The sequence below is a fragment of the Apodemus sylvaticus genome, chromosome 12 (assembly GCF_947179515.1).
Source record: "Apodemus sylvaticus chromosome 12, mApoSyl1.1, whole genome shotgun sequence".
NCBI classification, from domain to species: domain Eukaryota; kingdom Metazoa; phylum Chordata; class Mammalia; order Rodentia; family Muridae; genus Apodemus; species Apodemus sylvaticus.
Genome location: NC_067483.1, coordinates 25,724,173 through 25,748,491, shown reverse-complemented (window position 1 = coordinate 25,748,491; position 24,319 = coordinate 25,724,173). Strand labels below are relative to the sequence as shown.

At 50.9% G+C, this 24,319-nt stretch overlaps 2 protein-coding genes across 3 annotated transcripts in view; both read left to right on the top strand.

Annotated features, from left to right (window-relative positions):
- Epb41l5 (erythrocyte membrane protein band 4.1 like 5) overlaps positions 1-24,319 on the top strand; it is a 415,759-nt gene that overhangs the window by 131,775 nt on the left and 259,665 nt on the right. The window lies entirely within an intron of this gene.
- The window catches only part of Ralb (RAS like proto-oncogene B), a 42,089-nt gene continuing 35,051 nt past the window's right edge, over positions 17,282-24,319 (top strand). Inside the window, exons 1-2 of one of the 2 annotated variants that reach the window (XM_052201094.1) lie at positions 17,282-17,481; positions 19,284-19,408. The gene's annotated coding sequence lies outside the window, so the exon portion shown is untranslated. The remainder of the gene's footprint in view (positions 17,482-19,283; positions 19,409-24,319) is intronic. The other variant, XM_052201093.1, reaches the window with a different exon arrangement.

The window sequence follows — 24,319 nt, the reverse complement described above, 5'->3', positions numbered from 1 at the left end:
TGAGCACTGGCTCAAGGTGAGCTGTAGTCCGGACTATACATTTCTTGGCCCCTGGTTCTCTCAGAGACCATTGTTAAATGATCCAGCCTGGGCGCGTGTGCGTGCACGTGTGTGTGTGTGCACACACACACACACATGTCCAAATGTGTGGGAGATTGGGAGATGTGTATGTGTGCGCACACACATATGGAGGCCTGAAATTCACATTGGGTGTCAGCCAGCTTGCCCAGGGGACCCCTTCTCTGCCTCCTAAGATGGTAGAGCACAGAACTATCAGGCCTGTCCAGCTTCCTCTGGGTTCTGGACCATTTCCCTTATTTCACAATATGTGACACATGCGTGGAATTTCCCCTGAGAAGGAAGAGCCACACCTGCTAAGGATTCCACAAGGCCAGCAAGCTTGCTGATTACAGAGTCAGTGTTGCAGATGAGAGCCAAACGGTCTTGGCTATTTCTCTGTCTCTTTGAGATTCATTCCTTGTATATTCCTGTGTGTGACCTGACTGTCAAAATCCTTTAGGACCCAGAAGCCAAGAATGTCACTGAGAGCATCCAGAGTCCTTGCTGTAACCTCTCCCCTGTGGTTCCCAACAGTGTATGTGAGAAATGATTTGATGTCTTGGTTCTGTAACTAATATCTCATGGGACCACTTCTACAGTGGGGCAGCCCGACTGTCACAGGGCCATGGACACTCATGGGCTCAGGAATCAACTGTTTTCCACCTCGAGACGAGAGCTGTGTTTTGCACCAACACATGGTGGTGGGTCTAACATTCACCCATGGCCTATATGTGATGAAATCCCGTAGGTGGGAACAGCTTTTGGGAGCCAGGACAGGATGTCCGGATCCCTGACAGGATGACAGTGGCCACTTCATGCCAGGGTGTCCCATCCCTGCCCGCTTCTCTGTGCCTTGGTTTTTATTGTGTGGGTGAGTACAGACGTATGTACCATGAGGACGTGTGTGGAGGTCAGAGGACGACTTGCAGGGTTCAGTTTCCTCCCTCAGCTGTGGATTCAGGCCTTGCCCACTGAGCCGCCTCACTGGCTCTAAAATGTCTTACTAATCTCTGGCTGTGCTGTGCCCTGGCCTTATCCTTCTCAGTGAAGACATGAACGCTAGTTTAATCTGAGTGGAGGTTCCCCATGGGTAGGTGTGCCTGCTGATGCAGGGATGGTCCAGAGTGCTGCCTCTGTCACAGAGTTCCCAGCCGTAGACTGTGGGTCGTAAGGCCACGTGTGTTCATGTCACTGAGTGTGGGAGCTGCAAAAATAACTTGGGAGAAGCAAAAAAAGATTTTGAACTTTCAAGTCAGGCAACGAATCTTGGCTGTTTCTGGCGGTGGCCCCTGCCTACCTGACACCCCATGTTGCAGCCTGCGACTTCACTACAGCCCTGGTTCTGAACACGCATCATAAATGTTTTCCACCAATCATGTGCCAGGCCACACAACATCAGTCAGTCTGGACTCAGATCTGACATTGTTGCATTGTTGTATGTAGAATGGCAAAATCATGAGCTGCATGGTTTTGCCATTCTACAGACAAAGTTTCCTGCTCTTAGAGAGACCTGATGGTGTAACTGCAGAGCGATAGAAGTGCACCGTGTGGGTCCTTAGCACAAAGCACATGTCAGCACATTGTGTTAAAGTGTTGGACTCTTAAGACTGCTGTTTGAGTTGTTGACTTAGGTTTCAGAAAACATTACTTGGTGAGATGGGCTTAGGGAGAGGAGAGAATTTCTCACTCTCTGAAATGGGCCCACACAAGCTTCCGCATTCTGTCCAGTTCTCTGCTCTCATATTCTCTAAATGTCTCTCAACTCTGAAAAACACTTTATGAAGACACTCTGCATCCTGCGTTATCAAATATTCAGGCAGGATCTAACCTTTATATAAAAATAAGCACATCTGGATCACTGATAGGTAAATTTCTTTCATACTTGACAGTAAAGTTATGTTGCCAATGTATTCTTTTAAAATAAATTTTTTATTATTTCTTATCCATGAAGTTTGATTTGAGTCTCTTCTTTATAAACCCAGGTGAAAAATCTCTGTAAAAAGCTCTGGTGAAATGGGATCAAAAGTGGGGAACTGTAAGAAAGGCCTTGCTACACGTGTGCTGGAGTGTCGCCCAGGCTGCACCCAGCCTGCACAGCTTCTCACTGAGATGTGCAGTTCGGGGGAGAGGCAGGGCACCCCCTCAGTGTGTGGAGCTCAGTGCAGCTGCAGGGGAGGTTTTCTCTGGGCTGTGGTTAGTGTGTCAAATACCTGCCACAGTCTTGTGGGTTTGAAAACCCATGGGGTTGTGGTTCTGTTCTAGGGAGGTAGTGGAACTGAGTGGTAGGGCGTGGCTAGAGGAAGTGGGTCCCTTGGAGTAGGCCTCTGCTTCCTGGTCTGCAAACAAATGAATTCCACCATGCCTTCTCTGCCACCACACTACAACTCCTCAAACTCTGAGACCAAATACTCCTCCCGTAGGCTGTTCCCTGTCGGGTGTTTGGTCACATCAATGGGGAAAGTAGCTGTGGGACTTTGAATGGGAATGACTCCCATAGGCTTGGTCTGAAGTTGGTGGAACTGTTTGGGGAGGACTAGGAGGTGTGGCCTTGTTGGAAGAAGTGTGTCACACAGTGGGCAGTCCCAGCTAGTGAAGCTGTCTCTGTCTCCACTCTCCGCCCCTGCTTGTGGATTAGATGTGAGTTCTCAGCTGCTGCTGCAGTGCCTGCCTGCCTGCCTGCTGCCACCATGATGATCAAGAACTAACCCTCTTTACAAGTTGCTTTGGTCCTGATATTTAGTCATAGCAAGAGGAAGGTAACTGAGAGGGAAGTTGGTATCAGAGGAAAGCGTGTGTATGTAGAAGAGTTTGGACCAGGAGTAAAGGCCTGCTGCGACAGGCCTGGCCACTGTGGGTTCTGGGGGAAAATGGAAGACTTTGGGACTTTGGACTAGGAAAGCAACTGAATGCTGTCCCAGTTAGGGTACTGTTCCTGCAATGAAACATCATAGCCAAAATCAACTTGGGAAGGAAAGGGTTTGTTTAGCTTAACATTTTCACACTGTGATCCATTGATGAAGGAAGTCAAGACAACTCAAATCAGGGCCGGAACCTGGAGGCGGAAGCTGGTGTAGAGGCCACGGAGGATGCTGCTTACTGGCTTGTTCCTCATGGCCTGCTCAGCCTGCTTTATTACAGAACTCAGGACCACCAGCCCAAGGTGGCCCCACCCACAATGACCTGTGCCCTCTCCCATCAACCACTAATAAAGAAAAGCACTACTGGCTTGCTCTAGCCCGATGTTATGGAGGTATTTTCTCAGTTGAATTTCCTTCCTCTCCAATGACTATACTTTGTGTCAAGCTGACCTAAAACTAGCCAGCACAAATGCTGTCAGTGGAGCTTAAGGGCAGCCCTATCAGGAGTTTGTAAGATAACAGTGCTAAAAACAAAAAGAACTACGGAGGTTTCAGAAGGGAACAATATTAGCAACTGGGCTCCAGACCCTTCTATGATAATTTGGCAAAGAATCTGCCCAAGGTTCAGTTGGAGAGTTTTGGACTAATTTCATTGGCTAAAGAGATTTCAAGATAGCCTAATGTTAACTCTGTCCTGTGGTCACTAGTGACCACTCTTCTGCTTGTCTACAGTGAAAACGGTCAAGCAAGGCAAATACGAAATGTACGTTTTGAGGAGAGAAGTAGAACTTGGAAATTCAGTGTTGGGGCCACGCCTTGTGCTCCAAGAGAGGAGACACTTGAAGAAACTCCTGGTTTGAGATGGAGTTGAGAATGGGGCCCTCAGGGCAAGTCACCACCCAGCTAAGCTTCTGCCGCCTTCTCAGAAGGAAATCCCTGACGAATCAACACTCAAAGGAAAGCTTGGTCTACAAAAGAAACTATCCATAAGTCAGAGTGTATGCAAATGTAACTCAAGGAGAGGCCCAGGCCTGAGGAAGCAGGCAGCAGAATTCAGCAGCTTCTGCCATTTGTGTGGCTTTAAAATCATGGAGGACACAAGAGCAAAGAGGTTGTGGAATCCTTTGAACTTAAGGTGCACAAGGGAGGCCAGTTGTCCCTGATTGGAGGACTGAGGCCACTGTGTGGAGCTGTGAAAGAGAAGAAGGCTGAGTTGCCTTGGAGACAGACCCTAGGCCTTGGGGTCTGCCTGTGCTGTGGGATGTGTGCCAGGGAGAGCTGCAGACAGGAAGTGCAAAGAGCCCGAGGGAGAGAGAGATGTGCTACGGTTAGTGTGGGAACCCTCCTTCCAAAGCCCGCCTCCATAACCTAGTGACAGTGGTCACGTCATCACCAGCCACCAAGTGGGATGCATTTCCATCTCGATACGAGTCACCCATTCTCCCTATGAACATGCGTTAGACCTCTTTATAAAGCCATGGCCTTCAAGGCCGGTCCTCTTCCCCCTCCACCCTGCCTCAGAGGCAGCCTTGCATCTGCCCTCCCCACCATGCATAAATCTCTCATTTGAGGCCCCTGCTGGCGCATGCTATGACCTGTGGCATTCCTTTCTCTCTTTTTTTTAAAAAGATGTATTTATTTATTATATGTGAGTACACTGTAGCTGTCCTCAGACGCACCAGAAGAGGGCGTCAGATCTCATTACAGATGGTTGTGAGCCACCCTGTGGTTGCTAGGATTTGAACTCAGGACCTTCAGAAGAGCAGTGTCATTCCTTGTCCCTGATCTGCCAAGCTATGCTTCTTTCCACTTGAAACCCTAGTAGACAGACCAGCTAGAAGGAGACCGACATCGTGAGAGCTGAAGTTGTGTTTAAAGTTCAAATGACTGTACTTAAGAGAACCTTAAAACAAAGATGCGTCTGTCCTGTCGGCCCCGCTGGTTCAAGGACAGGTGACTGGAATGCTGGGAGCTGTTGTTCACGTAAGATAACAAGCACGCATTTCCAACTGCACCTGCACGGGTATGCTTGATCACACGCAGGCTGGAGGTTCACGGGAGCTGGAGAGGTGGCTCAGCAGTTAAGATCACTGACTGCTCTTCCAGGGTCCTGAGTTCAAATCCAAGCAACCACGTGGTGACTCACAACCATTGTAATGGGATCTGATGCCCTCGCTGGTGTGTGTGAAGATAGCTACAGCGTAGTACTTACAATAAATAAATCTTTAAAAAACAGTATGTCAGGATGTATGCTTGCTCCTAATTCGATGATGGTGACAATGACATCACTGTGGAGGTTTGTATAGGTGTGGCCCCCATAGACTCATGTGTTTTAGTGCTTGGCCTACAGGGAGTGACATTATTAGGAGATGTAGCCTTGTTGGAGTGGGTGTGGCCTTGTTGGGGGAAGGTCCCTGTGGGGGCAGGCTTTGAAGTCTTACAGGCTCAAGCTCCGCCCGGTGTGGCACACACTCTCCTCCTGCTGCCTGTGGATCCAGACAGAACCCTCCGCTCCTCCAGCGCCAAGTCGGCCTGCATGATCCATGCCTTTCACCATGGCGATAACGAGTAGGTCTCCGAATCTGCAAGCCAGCCCCAGTGAAATGTTTTCCTCTAAGAGCTGCCTTGGCCGTGGTGTCTCTTCACAGCAATGCAGCCCTAAGACAATAGCCGTGTGGGGTTTGCCTTTCTAAACACCGGACTAACGCAATATGAGACCGTTGTCTGGGAATCCCAGATACAGACATGTCCAGTGTCCATCATCCTGGCCAACATTTAATAAAGCTTAATTCGAATTTGGCTATAATTGTGGCAGTGGCTTTACTTTCCCCTGGTTGGGTCAGCAGCGTCTGAGCAGGCGGGCAGCGCACGCGGCCTTCAGGATTCCGAGTCTGCCCTGCTGGGATTCCTCTTGCTTTGCTTCAGTCTTTCCCCACCATGCCCCACTCCTTCATTATGTTCTGTGTCATCTTACTAGAAAGTGTTAGATTATTGAAAGCAGCTATAGCGACACAGAAGGTGGAGAGAGAGAGAAACTTGGTCTGATCCCAGTGGGACATTGTCCATTCAGGGCGAGGGACACTTTTGTTGCCCATGTGTTCAGACGGCCAAGATGCCTACAGCGACCGGTGGAATGCCAGCCCCTTATAAGGGCAGAAATGATTTCTAGAGTCTGCAAGGGAAGCTGGGACACGAAGACGTCCAGCAGAAGACTATCAGATGTGCAGCTCGGAGACTGTTGAAGCTGGTCGAAGTGTATCTTGCATTATGACATGGCCATGAGACTAGGGGGGCCAGGGGTGTCACGTGGGAGGTTTGAATGAGAATGACCCCCATGGATTCATGCTTGATCCAAAGTTGGTGGAAATGGTTGGGAAGGATTAGGAGGTGTGACCTTTTTAGAGTACACGTGTCACTGGGGGATGGGCTTTGAGGTGCTATTTCCCTCTCCCTCTCTTCCTCTCTCTCTTTCTGTCTGTCTGTCTCTGTCTCTTTGTGTCTGTCTGTCTCTCCCTCTCCCTGTCTCTCTCTTTTTGTCTGTCTCCGTCCCTGTCTGTCAGTCTGTCTGTCTATCTCTCTGCCCCTTGCTGCAGATCAGGTGTAAGTTGTCAACTTCTGCTTCAGTGCCACACCTGCCTGCCTGCCGCCATGCCCCACTATGATGATCATAGAGTAACACTCTGGAACTGTGAGCCCCAGATTAAATGTCTTCTTTTATAAGTTGGCTTGGTTCTGGCGTTTTGTCATAGCAATAGAAAAGTAACCAAGACAGTAACTGAAGCAGCCATGTTACAGGGAGAAACTAACACTAGGAGAGGTCAAGAGGCTGCCTCAGGTATCCTGGCTCGCTTCTGCCTCTCCACAGCAGGCCGAGCAGGAGGCAGGGCGGGTGCTGGCACTGACCACTGCCTGTTAAGGAAAACTTGGAGAGTTCTGTTAGCAGTTGTTTCTAAAGAATTGCTGCCTAAGGAAGGCCCAAAGTTTAAAAGAATTATTGCTTATGAGGACCATTTTCATTGAAACTACCACAATGCCTGAAGATATATGTCCACCACATGTGTACTGCAGCCCACAACGGTCAGAAGTCACCAGATTCCCAGAACTAGTTACAGGGGGTTTTGGGAACTGAACCTGGTTCCTTTGTAAGAGCAGAAAGTGTTCTTAACCTCTTAGCTATCTCTCAGCCTCACCTTGGTTTCTTTCTTTTCTTTTCTTTTTTTTTTTTTTGTTTTTTGTTTTTTGGTTTTTTTTGGTTTTTTCGAGACACAGTTTCTCTGTGTAGCCCTGGTTGTCCTGGAACTCACTCTGTAGACCATGCTGGCCTCAAACTCAGAAATCTTCCTGCCTCTGCTTCCCAAGTGCTGGGATTAAAGGTGTGCACCACCACCGCCTGGCTTCTTCCCTTCCCTTCCCTTCCCTTCCCTTCCCTTCCCTTCCCTTCCCTTCCCTTCCCTTCCCTTCCCTTCCCTTCCCTTCCCTTCCCTTCCTGCCTGGGATGATCAGACCACTGAGATCAGCAATTTTTGTCATCGAAGTCAACCCTCCTAGCAGCAGGCTTTGCACATCTCTAGTGAGCAGGCTTGGTGGTGGCCCAGTACTGCCCCATCTTCTAGTCCAGCACCTGGGTGTACTCAGTGCCCTTCCATGACTTCCAGTAACTCCCAGAAATGGAGGCTGAGGGAGATGCAGTCGGAGAATAGGAGCCTGGGTCAGGCCAGGCCGGGCGGAACGCCCTGTATGTGCTCTGACGTCTGACTCTACACCTACGTTAGGTGTTGGCTTCATCCAGAGCAAACCTCACAAGCAGGGCTTGCCAAGGCTGCTTCTAGACTCTTCCTCCTCATTCTGTTGACACTCTTAATGGCCTGAGTGCTTTGTCCTGCCATCTGTCCCCTGGAGGGTTGTGCCTTTGCTCAATGCCCTCAGGTTTCTTCTAGCTTCCATCTGTGCTGCAGAGCTATGGCTTAGAGCTCGGGAGTCTCTCAGAAGAGCCCGGTTCTCCCATCTCTGCACTGCTTCCCTTGCCCTGTGGTTGGACAATGCGGATCCCAGTCACTGTGCCTATTGGAGTCTGTGCCCAAGACTCACACCAAAGGTGCCTCCAGGGAAATTCTTGCAGCATTTAATGGGAAAACCCAGGAACCTGTGTCCCCATAGTGGGATTTATTTATTTATTTATTTGTCCCAAGCCTTCATTTGATCATAGTTCTACTCTTTAGATTGAAAAAAAAAACCAACAAAACAAAACAAAACAAAAACCTAGAATCACTGGCGTAGGAGAAACTGCCCTGGCTCTGAGGTGGGGCCTGTCACCACGCACACAGGCATGACTGCACCCTGGACCTCACCGGCTAGGGGAAGGCAGAGCTGGCTTCCAGCACTCCAGTTGGAGCTGCTCTCCTGTGAGCACTCTCACAGCGCAGTGAGGACAAGTCATTCTGAGCACCGTGTTAGTTAATTTCCTCACCGCTGTGGCAGAACACCTAACAAAAGCAGCTTAAGCACGGGTTGGTTTGCCTCACGGTTTGAGGGTGCAGTCCGTCATGGCGGCAGGAACTCCCGAGTTGCATCCACAGTTGGGATGCGGAGAGGTGAGTGCTAGAGCTCTGCTCATGTTGTCCTGTCCCTTCTGTCCAGTGTTCCAGCCCACAGGGACAGTGGCACCCACAGTTAGAGTGACTCTTCCCAACACAACCCAATCCAGAAAGTCCATCACAGGCATACCTGTCTTGGTTAAGGTTTGACTGCTGTGAACAGACACCATGACCAAGGCAACTCTTTTTTTTTTAATATTTATTTTTATATATGTAAATAAACTGTCGCTATCTTCAGACACACCAGAAGAGGGCATAAGATCCCATTACAGACGGTTGTGAGCCACCATGTGGTTGCTGGGAATTGAACTCAGAACCTCTGGAAGTGCAGTCAGGGCTCTTAACTGCTAAACCATCTCTCCAGTCCCCAAGGCCACTCTTATAAGGACAACAACATTTAATTGGGTCTGGCTTACAGGTTCAGAGGTTCAGTCCATTATCATCAATGTGGAAGTAGGGCAGCATCCAGGCAGGCATGGTGCAGGAGGAGCTGAGATTCTACATCTCATCTGAAGGCAGCTAGGACAAAGCCACACCCACAGTGACACACCTACTCAAACAAGGCCACACCCACTCCAACAGGACCACACCTTCCAGTAGTGCCACCTCCTGAGCCAAGCATATACAAACCATATACAAACCATCACAATACCCGAAAGATTTTTTTCTAGGCCATTCTAGATCCTGTTAAGTTGATAATATTAACCATCACGAATACGAACTGTGTTCCAGGTGTGGTAAAGGAAAACAAAATCAAAGCCCTTGATCAAATCTCCCCCCCCTCCCCCCGGGAGCAGGGGAGGGAACAAGAGTTACCACAGAGCCCTGGACACCTTAGCCAGTTACAGCCGGGTCAGGCCCTCTCTGAGTAACACAGAGGACTAGAGACCCTGGGAGTCTGCGTCCCCTGCCCAGGAGTGCTGGCTACACAGGCTGAGGACCCAGGACCCATTTGCAGTCGGCCTGCCTGGTGCCTGGCTTTTCCGCCAACCCAGCCCCAGGGCGCAGATCCCAGAGCTACGTTCTTCTATGGGGCTTGGATTTAACAACTTCGGTAGTAGAATCCAAACACAATTAATGTGCCCTTGGGGGGAAATCTAGTTTGGGGATGGTTTGGCGAGATCTTCAGTGGTTTATGAGACAGAAGATGGAGGCTAGGTGCCGGGGTTGCCGGCTGGAGCCTCTGGTGGGAAGCACGTCTTGGGTGAGGAGGCTCCCTTGTCAGCTCTGTCCCCCCACATGTCCCCACGGGGCTCTTGTTAAGCATCCAGCAGCATTCGCGATGAGCATGAAGTCAGCTGTCCAGGGTGTCACTGTAGCCAGAGCCTTGGTGGCCAGAGCCAGGATGAGCTGTCACACAGACTCCTCAAAGGGCAGAGTCCTCTGTGGACTCGTGCTGAGTCTCCAGCCAGAGCTAGTGTGGAAGAACTGAGGGGGCAGAAACTAACAGGAAGAGAGTGAGGAAACTAACAGGGGAGTGCTTATTCAGTGAAGCGCCTGCCTTGCAAGCAGGAGGACGGTCTTTGATCCCCAAACCCATGCAAAGCAAAACAAAACAAAGCAAACCACAAACCATGTGCTTGTGCTCCCAGTGGGGGGGGGGGGAGGAGGGGGAGCACAAGGCTGTCTAGCTTACTCAGCAAGTTTTAGGCCACTGAGGCACCATGTGTAAACACACACACACACAAATACACGCATATATATGCACACTCACACATGCACACACATACATTAAATAGTAAATGGTGGTCTGAGGAATAAGAGCTGATTTTTGTCCTTGGGTTTCTATACACATGACACATATATCTCACTTTGTAGCTCTGGTTGGCCTGGAACTTTTTAAATAAACAAGGCTAGCTTTGAACTCACAGAGATCTGCCTGTCTCTGTCTCCCAAGTCCTGGGATTAAAAGTGTGCCCTGCCACATTCAGTGTGCTTTATCTCAAGGAAGTGTCTATTTCTTTCATTCTTTTTTTCTTTTTAAGACAGGGGGTTTCTGTGTAGCCCTGGCTATCCCAGAACTCACTTGGCACACCAGGCTAGCCTCGAACTCATGAAAGTCCACCTGCCTCTGGCTCTTAAGTGCTGGGATTAAAGGTGTGTGCCTCCACGTCCAGTTTGGAACTGTCTTTTTCTAAGCACGTGTTTCTGGTACAATTCTTAGTCCTGGGACACAAAAACCTGGAGATCCGAATGGGTACTCCAGATCTGTACCTGTGCCGAGGGAAAGAGACAGATGAGCCCCGCCTTTGATTTGCTGTGGCACAAACACATGAGCCCATGGATGTACATGCATGCATGCATGCACATTTATACACCTGCACGCACATATGCATACACACATGCATATACATACACATGACCATGCACACACACACACACACACACACACACACACACACACACACACACACACACGAGGCATGCAGACTCTGGTTGTGGAGAGTGAAGGCTGCAGGTTGCTGTGTAAAGGGACCACTAAACCCTGCTGCTGAGAGAAGAACGGAACCGGAACTGTGTGGTCTCCGCTTTGTCTCACAGAGCTGCCTCTGGTTCCCGAGGTCGCAGGACCTCCATCTGCAGAGGAAGTCCGCAGGGATTTGCTTCTGAAGTTTCCTGTCCACAAGGCAGGCAGAGGGGGGCTGGGGGAACCTTTCCTGTTATTCCAGGATTTCGGCTGTTGGTGTAGTTTTTGAAATTTCCCCTTCCGCTCCTCTCCAGACAGCCCCGTGGAGCTGCCATGAGCTCCCGTGAGCCTCAGAGCCCAGCGCCTCCCCGCCCCCCAGCTGCTCCCTTCACCCTCAAAATCCTCTTCACTCCCCACACCCAACTTAGTGAGCTTTACTGCCGCTCTCCCAGGAAATTTCAGGCTGCGCGCTTCACTCTGCTAGGAGGACTGTTTGCACCAAAGCCTCTCAAATCTCCACTCTGAAACCTCAGCTGTAAAAGACGGGCGCGAGGCATCATGGGTATGCCTTAGGCAGCACACAGTAGCTCCTGGACAGAGGCATCCTTCCTTGCTTCAACCTTCTTGGAGCAAGGAGGCCTGGGTCTGGATGCCCAAAGGACCATTGGTCCCCGACAGGGTTATTAAAGAGGCAAGAAATGATGAAAAGCAGAGAAAGATGTATTCAGAGTGTCTCCCACTCTCCCACACCCCGGGCTGAATGAGGTGTAGGTTTAACTAGAGAGCCAGGTCTACATATAGTTGAGCAGTCTGGGTCAAGTGTGTTCCTGTCCGTCACTGGCCTCCAGTCTGTCTGTCTGAACTCCAGTCTCTCCTGCAAGCTGGTCTGACTAGTTGTAAGAACAGCGTGAGATCTCTTCCTGGGTGCAGAGATCTTCCTGTGATTGACAGCAGGTAGCAGGCTTTTTCTCCTCGCACAGGAGACTCCGGGGGCAATTCCAATTCCTTGGGGTCCATTGTTTCAATACTCAAAGTCACAAGTGTCTCCTTAGAGTATCTCCATTCCTGCAGGGACAGCCACTATACCTTAATTAGAAGCACAAGAATGACAACCAAGAGCAACAGAAGAGGAGACATGGGGATGCCGTAGGACAGGAGGACAGCCGGGTTATAGGCATCCCCCAGGGAGCCTTGGGAGAAGGTCTGGGGCGAGTTAAGGGTCTGAGTGTTATCGGGGACTTCAGGAGTCACTGGGAAGGGTGGCACCTAGGTCTTGATTCCCTGTACAGCAGGCTGAGGTTGTGGCTTGCTGGCCGGGCAGGGAGGGTACAGGGCTGGCTGTGAGGTGTCAGCCCTGACTCAGAATGAGTCACAGTCTCCGTCCTGGACTCTCTGTCCCTGCAGCCCTGGCTGAGACATAAGGTGGAAAACATGTGCTCATCCGGGCTGCCTTGAGTCTGGGGATAGAAGAGGATTGCACAGGGCTTTGATTTCCTTTGGTCTCCCATTGTGGGTTTCCACAGTTTCTTGCACCTCTCTCCCTCTGGCGCCGCCTCTTTTGTTATGCTTCTTGCTATGTGGTGCCGAGGATGGAGCTCAGGGCCCAGGGGGAGCAGCATGGGCACCTTCTACTGAGATTACCCCAACTCCAGCCTGGTTCTCACCCTCATCCCCCAAGTCCTCCATTCCAACCTTGGGTGCATGTGAATCTGGTGTGCTGAGCTTTTGAATTCAGCAAAGATGGAGAAGGAGGAGGAGGAAGAAGAGGAGGAGGAGGAGGACGAGGAGGAGGAGAAAGAGGAGGAGGGGGAAGAAGAGGAGGAGGAGGAGAAAGAGGAGGAGGGGGAAGAAGAGGAGGAGGAGGAAGAGGAGGAGGAAGAAGAGGAGGAGGAGGAAGAGGAGGAGGAGGAAGAGGAGGAAGAAGAGGAGGAGGAGGAAGAGGAGGAGGAGGAAGAGGAGGAAGAAGAGGAGGAGGAGGAAGAGGAGGAGGAAGAGGAGGAGGAGGAAGAAGAAGAGGAGGAGGAAGAAAAGGCAGTGGCCCTTTAGGTGGTGTGCTCCAGGAGGCCCCAGGATGGATGGGTTAGATTCCTCATCTGCATTTATCACCCAATAACTGCCAAGCAGACAAAACTGTCTCTTAGATGCCACATTCTCTGCCCCAGGAGCCTTCACTGCTCTTTCTTCTCTCTGGCCGAGGCCTTGAATTTCTGATCCCTCTGCCTCCACTCACAAGCACTGGGGTCACAGGAAGGCTCCACCGTGCTTCAGTTAAGGCCACACTGAGGGTGCAACCCAGCCTGGCTGGGGACCTCAGTGTCAAAGGCGCCCTGAACATGGGTGACAACTGGGCCCTCCACAGACCACCTGTCCTGGGTCTTACTCCTCTCCTGTGTCCCCAGGAGTCACATGCTGGGGTGAAGGCTTATGGCCCAGGTTACCCACAGTCGCCACAGCACTAAACTTTCTCTTTGTGTCAGAGCTTGGCAGCCGTTGGGGGATTTCTGGAAGGAGGGTGGGAAGCCAGGAAGGAAAGCACCAGGGGAGCTGTGTTTCCCCAGAAGCCTGGAGACAAACAAAGGACGGAGGGGAATTCTGCCCAGAAGATTGCTTTTTCCCTTTAAAAAGAGCCAGCCCGGGGGAGGGCCGGGGTTCTTCAACTGAAAGGGTTTCCCTCTAGTCTAGATTCTAAATGGCGGATGTGTCAGAAGCAGGGTGGAGGGAGGAGGCGTTCTGCACAGAATTGTCAGGTGGTGGCTTCCTTCCCTTGGACAGAGGGTGGACCAGAACTCAGAAAGGTGAAGTGGTTTGCTTTGGGTCACACAGCATGTGTTGACAGAGCCATTTCTTTATTTATTCACGTATGCCAGTACTTGCCTCTGTGTGTGTGTGTGTGTGTGTGTATGTACATGGATGTTTGTGCATGTGTGCGATCATGAGAATTCAAGTTAGAGGAGCACCTCAACTGTCATCCCTCAGCTGTGGGCCTCCATGTATATATGTGCGCTGTGCTGATACAGGAGCAAGGATATATAGGAAGACAGCAGCAGGTTCTCTGGAACGACGTTGTGAGCCACCGTATAGGTATAAGAACTGGAGCCAGCTCCTCTGCAAGAGCAGCCAGTGCTCAGCCTCTGAGTCACCTCTCTAGCTGCAGCCCGACACCCAGAACACGCCAATCAGGCTAGTGAACCCCAGGACTCCCCCCTCCCCCCCCTATCCCGCCCGTGTCTGCCTCCCCGCACAGGAGTCACAAATGTATGCCGCCAAGACTGTTTTGTTTTCTTTTTAAATATGGGTTCTGAGGGTTAAACTTGGGTCCCCGTTTTAAGGCAGAACTTTACCAGAGCTACCCCTGCCAACCACCACCATCCCTGAGAGCTACTACCGCAAGTCAAGTGGCTCCAAAGTCACGTCAGCCACCCCCTCAAGAGGGAAAACAGCAGTCCTATCCAGCTGTGCTCTAGGTCACCCCAAGCCTTCCTTTGTCAGAATGTACTCCCCCTGTTCTCCCGATCACACCCCACGAGCCGTTGAGTCATGGGAAAGGTCAGCTTCTGGGGACTACAGTGAGGGGTCAGGACTTCGGAAGCACACTTAAGAGAGCCGCACACAACCTCGTCTGCTCTGCAGGGAAGAGCTGAGGTGCCCACAGAGGAATCCCACAGAAGACTTGGTCAGACCCAGAACGGGAGCAGCAGCAATGCCAGTTTGCATAGCTGGGTACAGAGTAGTGGCTAAAAGGTCCCTGTACCCACCACCATTCCCGTCCAGTTAGAGACTGCCCAGGGGGCAAAGTCTCTGACTTCTGTTCCCCAGCAGGGGAAGCCCCAGGGCTGGGGCTGTGTGGAGGGAGGAGCCCTCACCACGGGCTCCTCCTCCCTGGAAGGACCCGCTCTGGATCCAGCACTAAAGCTGGTAAGAAGTTGAGTGTTACCTAGTGCCCTGGGGAGAAAACAATTCATCAAACAGCACAGAAGATGTCCAGTGCTCAGCACACACTTCTGAAGGAGGGAGTGTCTAGAACCTTCTTTCCATGCCATCAGCAGATTAAATGGTTCCCAGAGGGCCCTACTGGGCATCACATTCTTGCTGCTGAGACCCTGAAGAAGAGGCGTGGAGAACAAGGGACCTCCTGAGACCTGGCATGAGTTGTTTCAGTACCCTTCCCATAGCAGGGCACATGTCCTGTGTGAGAGTCCCTGCACAGAGTACTGTTCCCATGTCTGTCACTCTCTGGTGGGGTTTGGAATGTCTACACCTCAAACAAGACTCTCATGATGGGGTCCTAGTGCATCCTGTGTGGAAGGGAAAGAAAGGAACAGCAGTAACACACTCCAGGAGCGGTGGACCACAGCCTGGGGGCGGGGCTACGTGGGGTGGGAGGGACGAGGGAGGCCAGGGAAATTCTGGCCCGTCTGGTACCCAGTTCTTGACTCTGTCTCCTGAAGCAGTCCTTTCACGCATGGACAGATCACTGTCTAAGCTTGCGTCTGGTCATCGGGGCTTGCCTGAGGAGGAAGTCTGGACGCGCTGCAGCCTTCACGGTGGCGTCTGCTGCCCCTCCCTGTGGAAGTCTGTATTTGTGTTTGTCTCACCAACCCGGTGTGTCACCTCACTTAACCCTGTGTAGCTACAGCCAGAGGTATTGCTCCTTCCCAGGGGCTAGCTGGGATCAGCGGGGAGGCTGAGTGACTTTCTAATCACGTGACTGCTGGTTCCATGGAGGAATTCTCCTTCGGCCCACGCTCCCTGACTCTGTCAGACTCCAGTGTGATTCTCCCAGGTTATGAACCCTGCAGAGAGTTGTTTGAAAGTGCCTCCTGCCGGTCTGGAGAGACGACTCAGCTGCGAGGAGCACTTATTGCTTTTGCAGATGACCCGAGTTCAGTTCCCAACACCCACACGATGGCTCACAGCCCCTAACTCCAGTTCCAGGGCATCCATACCCTTTTCTGCAGGCACCTGGCACCCATGTGGTGTACATACAATGCAGGTAAAACACCGTGCACGTAGCCGGGCATGGTGGTGCATGCCTGTAATCCCAGTACTTGGGAGGCAGAGACAGGAAGATCTTTATGAGTCTGAGGCCAGCCTGGTCTACAACGTGAATTCCAGGACAGGCAGGGCTGTTACACTGAGAAACTGTGTCTCACAAAACAAAACAAGACCCCCTCCCCCCCCCACAGGAGAAAGAAAGAAAACCCCATGCACATAAAATAAAATCTTTTTTCTTTGTTTTAAAAGCAACTTCCTATTCATTCTCCCTTAGAGCTCTGACTCTCTCTCTCTCTCTCTCTCTCAGACACACACACACACACACACACACACACACACACAGAGAGAGAGAGAGAGAGAGAGAGAGAGAGAGAGAGAGAGTCAGAGGACAACTCGAAGGAGCCCGCTTTCTCCTTCCATTATGTGGATTCCAGAGTCCACGTCTGTTGAGGCTGTGGCCTTGTCTCTGCCACCTCCAACCACCTGTTAGCCCCGGGAGACTTCGTCAGTGGGAGGACTAGGTCTGTTAGTTGCTGGTATGGAACCTTTAAACAAAGCACAAAAGCCTCTGATATAATATACATGTGTCCTAGTTTAGAATTATCAGCAAGAATAATTACACAGTGCGGGCTACTGTTATCACTGTTTCACTCCTTAAGGATCAGAAACAAATGTTGACTTATTAATTACCACACAGTGAAAAGCACCGAGGAGTTTGTACGGGTGGGTGGGATATCACACAACTGTGGCAGTGGGAAGTGCCTAATGTTCAGCTAGGAAAATCAACCCTAGTGGAAAACGTGTAAGAAAATAAGAAACTCCCGGGCGTAGGAGGGTGATGGAAGGGCAGTCTGGAGTTCTTGCCGCAGGCTATGACTAGGATTAGGGTGCCCGGCCTTGCCTGTGACTAGGTCAAATTAATAGCTGTAACTCCTTTACTAATAGGGTGTCATGAGGTGAGCTAGGGGCGGCGCCACCTGGAGTTTCCAGTCCCTGGCCAAGGGTCTTCAAAGCTGCTTGTCCCCTTCCACACTAGGGTGCAGGCCACACTTGGCCACCTTAGTCCTCCTCATTGGCTTCTATCAACTCTGTCCTTCTTGGCTTTTTCACAACTCTGGACTCGCTTCGGCTTCCCCGGGAGTGCACCCGCCCACGCGCGGCGTCCCCAGACCTGTTCCCAAGCTCTGCCACTGCAGCAGCGGTCACGTGCGCTAGTCCGGCTGGGGAGCCAAAAGGAAAGAGGAGTGGGTGGAGCCGTTCCGTGGGGGGCCACGCCCCCACACTCAAAGAATTTTCTCATTCGCGAAGGTTTGGAAGTGCCGCTTCGGATTGGTCAATAGGCGTGGCCTCGAAAACGGAAGGGAGGGCTGCCTCTGGAGAAGACCGGGTTGCCGGGCGGACCGCGGGAACGCGCTCCGGGGGGTGGGGACGCGCGAGCTCACCACTGCTCAATGACAAATCGACTGGGGACAGCTGGGGTCCGGCCCCAGGACGGGGCGGGGCGCCCGTGAGAGCGGCGATTCTGGTTGTGCGCATAGCCAGAGCGGCGGTGGGACGGCTCCCCCAGGTAAGGATGCTGCGCCCCGCAGGGGGCCGCAGATGAGGGGTGCGCCCTGGGATGGGGAAGTGAGTGCGCTCCCGGCGCGATCTCAGGCCTACTTCCACATTGGGAAGGAGGGACACGTCTCCTGAAGAAGGACAACGCCCCGGACCGCACCCCGCTTGACTTGAGAGGAGTCTTTTGGGAAAGCCAGAGGGCCTTCAAGCCTCAGCTGGGGGTGCTGAGGACATGGGGGAGGCGCCCCAGTTTCTCTTTCCTTGCTGCCCGTCCTTCCCTTTTTCCACAAATGGCCACTTCCTGCCTTTTCGGGCCTCGCGCCTGAGTTGGTCCACTTCCTCCGTCCCTTTCAGATCGATAAAACGTTGACCAAACTTCTTTCTTAAATGTAGGAACTTGTGCTTTGGGTCACCTGGGGGCTGGATTCAAGAAGTTTGTGGGGGTTTGTTGGTTGTGAATTACTTTTTGATTCGGTGTTCCAATTGCCTTTCGGAGGTGATTTCTAGAAGCACAGTTGCTTGAAGGGTTTTCCTGACCCGGTTCTCTGAGCCAAGTCCGCTCGTGCTCAGACTTGCGCGTGGCTCAGACTTGAGTGCCCCAGAGGGCAGAGCACCCACAGCGGGGGTCCTTCCTCCCACTGTGTTCATTTCCAAGTGAATCCTGGAACCTAGGGGCTTTGATGTTACCAGGGTGGTCTGGAAGAGGCTCTGGAATGGACAGAGTATTGTTCTTACCCACACTTGCCTTCAAACCCTGTAGAACAGAGATCCTCTCGCTCTGCCTTCATTTCCTAACCGCCTTTCTTAAGTTTAGGGGATATTGATGATCAAGGCTTATCATCGGAGGGGCAGGGCATGCGCTTCGAACGTGCCAAGTGAAGGTTGCTTTAATCAGAGCAAGAATCTTGCATGTTAAATCTCAGAACGTGAGTGTCAAAGTGGTGCGGATTGAGGTGGTGAAGTTGTGAGAACCAGAGGAACCACGGAGGGAGGTGCTGAATATTGAGAAGGAGGTGCTAGCCAAGGTTAGACCTGGTTTTGGAACTTTGTGTGTATGAGACATGGTCTTTTGTAGCCCGTGCTGGTTTGGAATTTGATATGTAATTAGAGTGACCTTGAACTCATGATGTTCCTGCCTCTACCCCTCGAGTGCTGTGATACTGTGTATTCTACCACACCTGGTCCGTGAAGTGCTGGGGATGGAACTCTGGGCTTCCTATGTGCCCAAGAACTCTATCAACTGATCCAAATCCCCCAGCCTGCTTCTGGAATTTTCTCAGTGCTGTGGTCTAGAGGAGACCCTTTGACTTCTCTGAGCTCTAGCATCAATGTAGCTATGAAAGAGTTGGTTGTGCACTCCGCACTGTCAGCATCTGGTCCAGTAGGCGGTATTTCAGGTGTGGGAGTGGGGGTGGTCCTAGGATTCCATGAAATGCACCCCCTACCTCAGAGTCTCTTATAGCAAAGCATTGGTCACCGTCCTGTGAAGCTATTGGGAGTTGGTAGGTGTATAGTCTCTCTGGGCCCTTACAGAGAATATGGGATTTTGTCCACCTTATGGCTTTGCTTCTTGTCTACCGAGGGGCAAAAAGCTTCCTCTATCATGCACTCCCTCCATGATACAGAAAACAAAATTATACAAAGCAAAAAAAAAACAGTAAGCAATGGCTGAAGCTGTGATGTGTGTGTATGTATGAGTATATATGGGTATATGTATGTATTCTTGTATTTTTACTTATTTGAGAATATGCATATATATGTATATATATGTATTTTTAGATTTCTTTTTATGTGTGTGTATGTGTGGGGCAGGTACCCTTGGAAGCCAGGAGAGGGCGTGGCCGGAATCCCCTGGAGCTGCCCACCCCGGACCCAAGCTGACCTGTGGAAGAGGAGCACATGCTCCTGACTGCTGAGCCCTCCCCAGCCCCCACCAGGTTATCTGTTATCGTTGTGTGTGTGTGTGCTATGCATACATGAAGAGGACAGAGGATACGTTGTGTTTTTTTTCCTTTCCACTTTTAGTTGGATTTTCAGGATCAAACTCTGGTTGTCAGGCATGTGGGGCAAACCCCTCTATCCAGATTAGCGCCCTCTTGGCTTGGGAGCTTTCAGTGGGTCTTAAGTCTGTTTCACTAACAAAACTGACATAAGAGGAAATAAACTGAGGTGTGGGCCCTGTAGGTACTCTGTTGATTCTGGCCTCCTCAGAGTTTTTTTTATTTAAGATTTATTTATTTCTTTATTTCATGTATATGAGTTCACTATAGCTGTCTTCAGACACACCAGAAGAGGGCATCGGATCCCATTACGGATGGCTGTGAGCCACCATGTGGTTGCTGAGAATTGAACTCAGGACCTCTGGAAGAGCAGTCAGTGCTCTTAACCACTGAGCCATCTGTTCAGACCCCTCCTCAGAGTCTTTTGTGCGAGCGCGCTCGCTCGAGGCTAGGAGTTGGACGGGACCTTGTGCATGGCTAAGCAGCTCCCCCCCCATCCCCAGGGGTGCTCCCAGCTCCTCCCCTTCCTTTTCAGTTACTTCCCACTGGAAACAGTGGCCACTCTTATCTGAGATCCCAGCGAGGTTTTACTGTGCCCGAGGAGATGTTGTTCCAGGACTCTGTGGAAAAAGTGTGGGTGTGAGTTACGAGATAGCTTTTGGAAAACAGGACCTAGACACATAAAGATAGAAACATGAGAATCGGGGCCTTGAATGGAGTCTGGAGAGTTTTTGGTGGTTAAGGGTGGAGGAGTTAGAGGTGTTCTCGGTTCTTTGGGTTTTGTCTGTTTGTTCGATTTGGTGCTGGGGACGGAGCCTCAGATTTTTTTAATTCTTAGGCCTCGGAGATTGCTCAGTAGTTAACGCAGTTACTTTACTCGTGTAAGGACTGGAGTTTGGGTCCCCAGCGCCCAAATAAATGCCTGTTGAGACAGCAGCCTGTGTGTAACTCCCTCACAGAGAGCTGGAGATGAGAGGTGGACACGGGATCTCTGGAGCAAGTGGGCTGTCTCCCGAGACTTGTCATCCCAGTGAGCTCAGGGTTTTATTGAGGATGATTCTTGACATCAGCTTCAGCCTCAGCGTCGTATGCACACATGTGCAGCGCACCCACAGCACAGCAGATGTGCATGCACACCTGTGTATACTCACACACGAAGAATGGAAGGAAAATATTGTCATTGTTGCCTTCAAGTTCTTCCCCTGCCTTGGGGGGTTGACTTAAGGCTCCATGAAAAGTTTGAGCCCGGGGAGTTTGTGCCGAGTTATTCCATCCTGGCGAGCCTGTCTGGGGTCTGTGACCGACACCCTATTCCTCTCATTTCTGAATGTGGGAAACGTTGTTGGGAGACTTTGTCTGAAGCTGCAGTTGGAAACATCATAGCAACACAACTATTCAGTTGAAACTTTGTAAACTGGGAAGGTATCCAGTAAGATGAAGAACCCATACCCTATATTCCCCATTAGCACAGAGTCCCATTTGAGTGTGTGTGTGTGTGTGTTGACAATTACTTCTTTTTTTTTTGGTTTTTTTGGATTTGGTTTTATTGAGACAGGGTTTCTCTGTATAGCCTCTCTGTCCTGGAACTCGCTCTGTAGACCAGGCTGGCCTCGAACTCAGAAATCCGCCTGCCTCTGCCTCGCAGAGTGTTGGGATTACAGGCTTGGGCCACCACCCCTAGTGACAATTACTTCTAAACAGCATCTGCTGTTAAATGGGCAAAAAAGTTTCTTTTTATGAAATTTAATTTTACATATATTTTTATGTGTATATATGTGTCTCTATGTGTCCCCTGTGTCCCCTGTGTCCCCTGTGTGTGCAGGAGTCAGAAGAGCTCAGAACCCTTGAGGTTCCCTCCAGATCCCTTGAGGTGAGAGAGGTGGATTGGAGTCACCCTGTGTGGGTGCTGGGAACCGAACCCAGGTCCTCTGGGAGAGCAACCAGCTTTCTTGTCACTGAGCCATCCCACCAGGCACTCCTGTGAACTTCCGAGCCTCCTGCCTCTACCTGCTCAGTGCTGGGATAACACGGGTACACCTCTATACATGGTCTACACGGCTCGGAGGATTGAACCTGGGACTTCACGCGTGCTACCCTCACACCACACAACCGAGTCACATCCAGACAGCCACACACAGGCTTTCTCCAAGACTAGCTTCCAGTTTTTTCTTTTAAAAGGTTTTCTGTTCGTGTGTTTTTGTTTTGAGACAGGGTCTCTCATGTAGCCCTGGCTATACTGGGAACTATGTAGGCTAGGCTGGCCTCTGAGTTAACAGAGATCCTCCTGCCTCTGTCTTTTAAGTACTAGGAATAAAGGTGTATACCACCTCACCTAGCTCCTTTATAAACACGCTTTAGACCAGACACTATTGAGGTGGTTTTTGTTAGGGTGTCTTCTGAAGCATATGGGTACCGTAGAGAATAAAGACACGTCTTGGGTTCCTGCTGCTCTAGAAACTTCCGTCGTATACTTGAAATTTCAGATTTCTGGTTCTTTGTCGTTAGACACTAGGATTAATCAGCCAAATATGCACTAGCTTTAGAAATTAGAAATTTAAATCTTGCTGTTCCCCAAGACAAATAGAACACAGAGATTCTTTTAGATCAACTCTAAAACAAGTTGGTGGGAAAAATGTTGATAAAGCGAATCTCCGATCTCCATGGTGAGCAGCTTAAAACGGTTATCAGTCTGTGTGGGTTTTTAAAAGACATCTGTTTGTGTGCATGGAGATTGCGTGCACACATATGTGTGGAGGTCAGAGGACAACATGGATCTCTCTCTCTGACCATGTGAGAACTCAGGCCGGCAGGCTTGCTGGTGTCACCTTCCTCTGCTGAGCCATCTCACCTGTCCCTCTGCCTCATTATTTTTTTTGAATTTAATTCTATTCTATTTTATTTTTGTCCATGGAGGCTTTTATGTTTATGCTTTGCATCTCTAGAGAGTGAACCCCAGGGGTCACCCTCCTGTGTGTGTGGGTCTTACTTCTTCATGGTCCATGATGCCAACTGGGGGTTGTCAGCACAACAAAACCAAACTGATGTGTGAGCACAGATTGTTCTGCCATTTTTGTCAGTCGCACATCAAACCTAAGGCTGACGTTAGCCTGCCTGTGAGGTTCACACGGATCTTCCCAGCTCTGGGATCATCAGTGACGTCAGACTCACCAGCATGACCGAGCTTCAGTCGTCACGGTTACGGACTGAACGATGGCATCGGCACGCTCGGCCTGACAGGGACCCGGCGTTTGCCTCTCCTCAGCATTGATGATGCTCTTGAGAACATCTGCCAGGACATTCGTGGTGATGTCATGAGAAGATGGCAGGAAGAGGGGTCTTTAATTTTATTTTTGAGACAGGGTCTCACTGTGTAATCCTGGCTCTTCTGGAACTCACAGAGGTCCTCCTGCCTCTGCCTCCCAGATACTGGAATGTCCAGCCACCTTCCCTTTTGAGATCTGATCTCTAATTGGAGCCGAGGCTTGCCCATTCTGTTAGACTGGCTGGCCACTGAGCCCCCAGGATTGTCCTGTCTCTGCCTCTTCTGTTGGGATTACACACATGTCACAACACTGTTCACACGGGTCCTGGGGATCTGAGGCCAGGTGCTTTGTCCACTGTGGTATCTTCCCAGCCCCGCCCTCTGGTCTTACCCCACACAGGCTCTGCCTCTCTGCTGCATGACTGAAAAGTCTGTCCGCCACTTCTGTTCTTTTGAGACAGGGCGTTTATGTAGCTAAGATTGTCCTTGAACTCTTAGAACTCTTTGTGTCTTGAACTCTTTGTGTACCTGAAGACAGCCTTCAACACGATTCTCTTGTTTCCATATCCCGTGGGCTGAGATTACCAGGCCAGCTTTGTGGGGTTCTGGGAACGAAACCCAAGGCTTTCAGCACCGGAGGCTCAGCCAGCTTGAGCCACATTCGCAACCCTGTCTGCAGAGTCTTGACTGGACCTGGCTTCCTTTTGCTTCAGGACTTCCTTCCTTGCTGCAGTCTTGAGAGGAGCAGTAGGTAGGAAGTGCTGAGCAGAGCGACTGTGAGAGGCAGGGCCTGCTGGGCAAAGGTCTATTTATGGGCCTGTTTAGAAAAGGGGTTAGATTTTATCAGTGGTGAACCATTGGAGCGCCATGGGGACTACCGTTTGCTGGCGTAGGAAGTTCACGTGGGCTGAGGAGATGGCGCAGTTTGGTAAGATCTTGGAATGCAAGCACACGGGCCAGAGCTTGATCCCCAGGACCCATGCTAAAACAAAGCAAAGCGAAACAGGACTGCAGCTCGAGTTTGTAATCTCGGTGCTGGGGAGGTGCCTGCAGGAGCTTCCCCTGGGGCTCCATCAGCTGATCCAGCCTGATCAGTGAACTCCAGGCCAGCGTGAGACCCTGTGCCTGCCTAGAGTGTATGAAACCCTGGGCCGCATCCCCAGCGTCACATAAAACCAGGTATGAGGATGCGAACTCATAGCCCATCCAAGTAGTGCCGACGGGAGCAGCAGGGGCTGACAGTCGTCCTTAGCTATAGCGAGAGTTCAAGGATAGCCTGGGCTACATGATACCGTCTCAGGAAAAAATATAAAAGGCAGAACACGATTGAGGAATATACCTGATGTTGTCCTCTGGCCTCCGCGAACTCGCGCGTGCACACACACATACACACACACACAGGGGCCTGTATGAACAGTGGCTTGAAGCGGCCCAGGTGCCACGAGGGGTCAGGCAGCTGTGACTGGTTGTGGCAGAGAAAGTGGAAGACTGTAGAGGGAAAGGCCTAGTATATTATAAGAGTCCGGAGAACCAGCGAGTCAAGCTGGGGAGAAGCAAGGGGATCTGGACCGATCACCTGCTCTGGC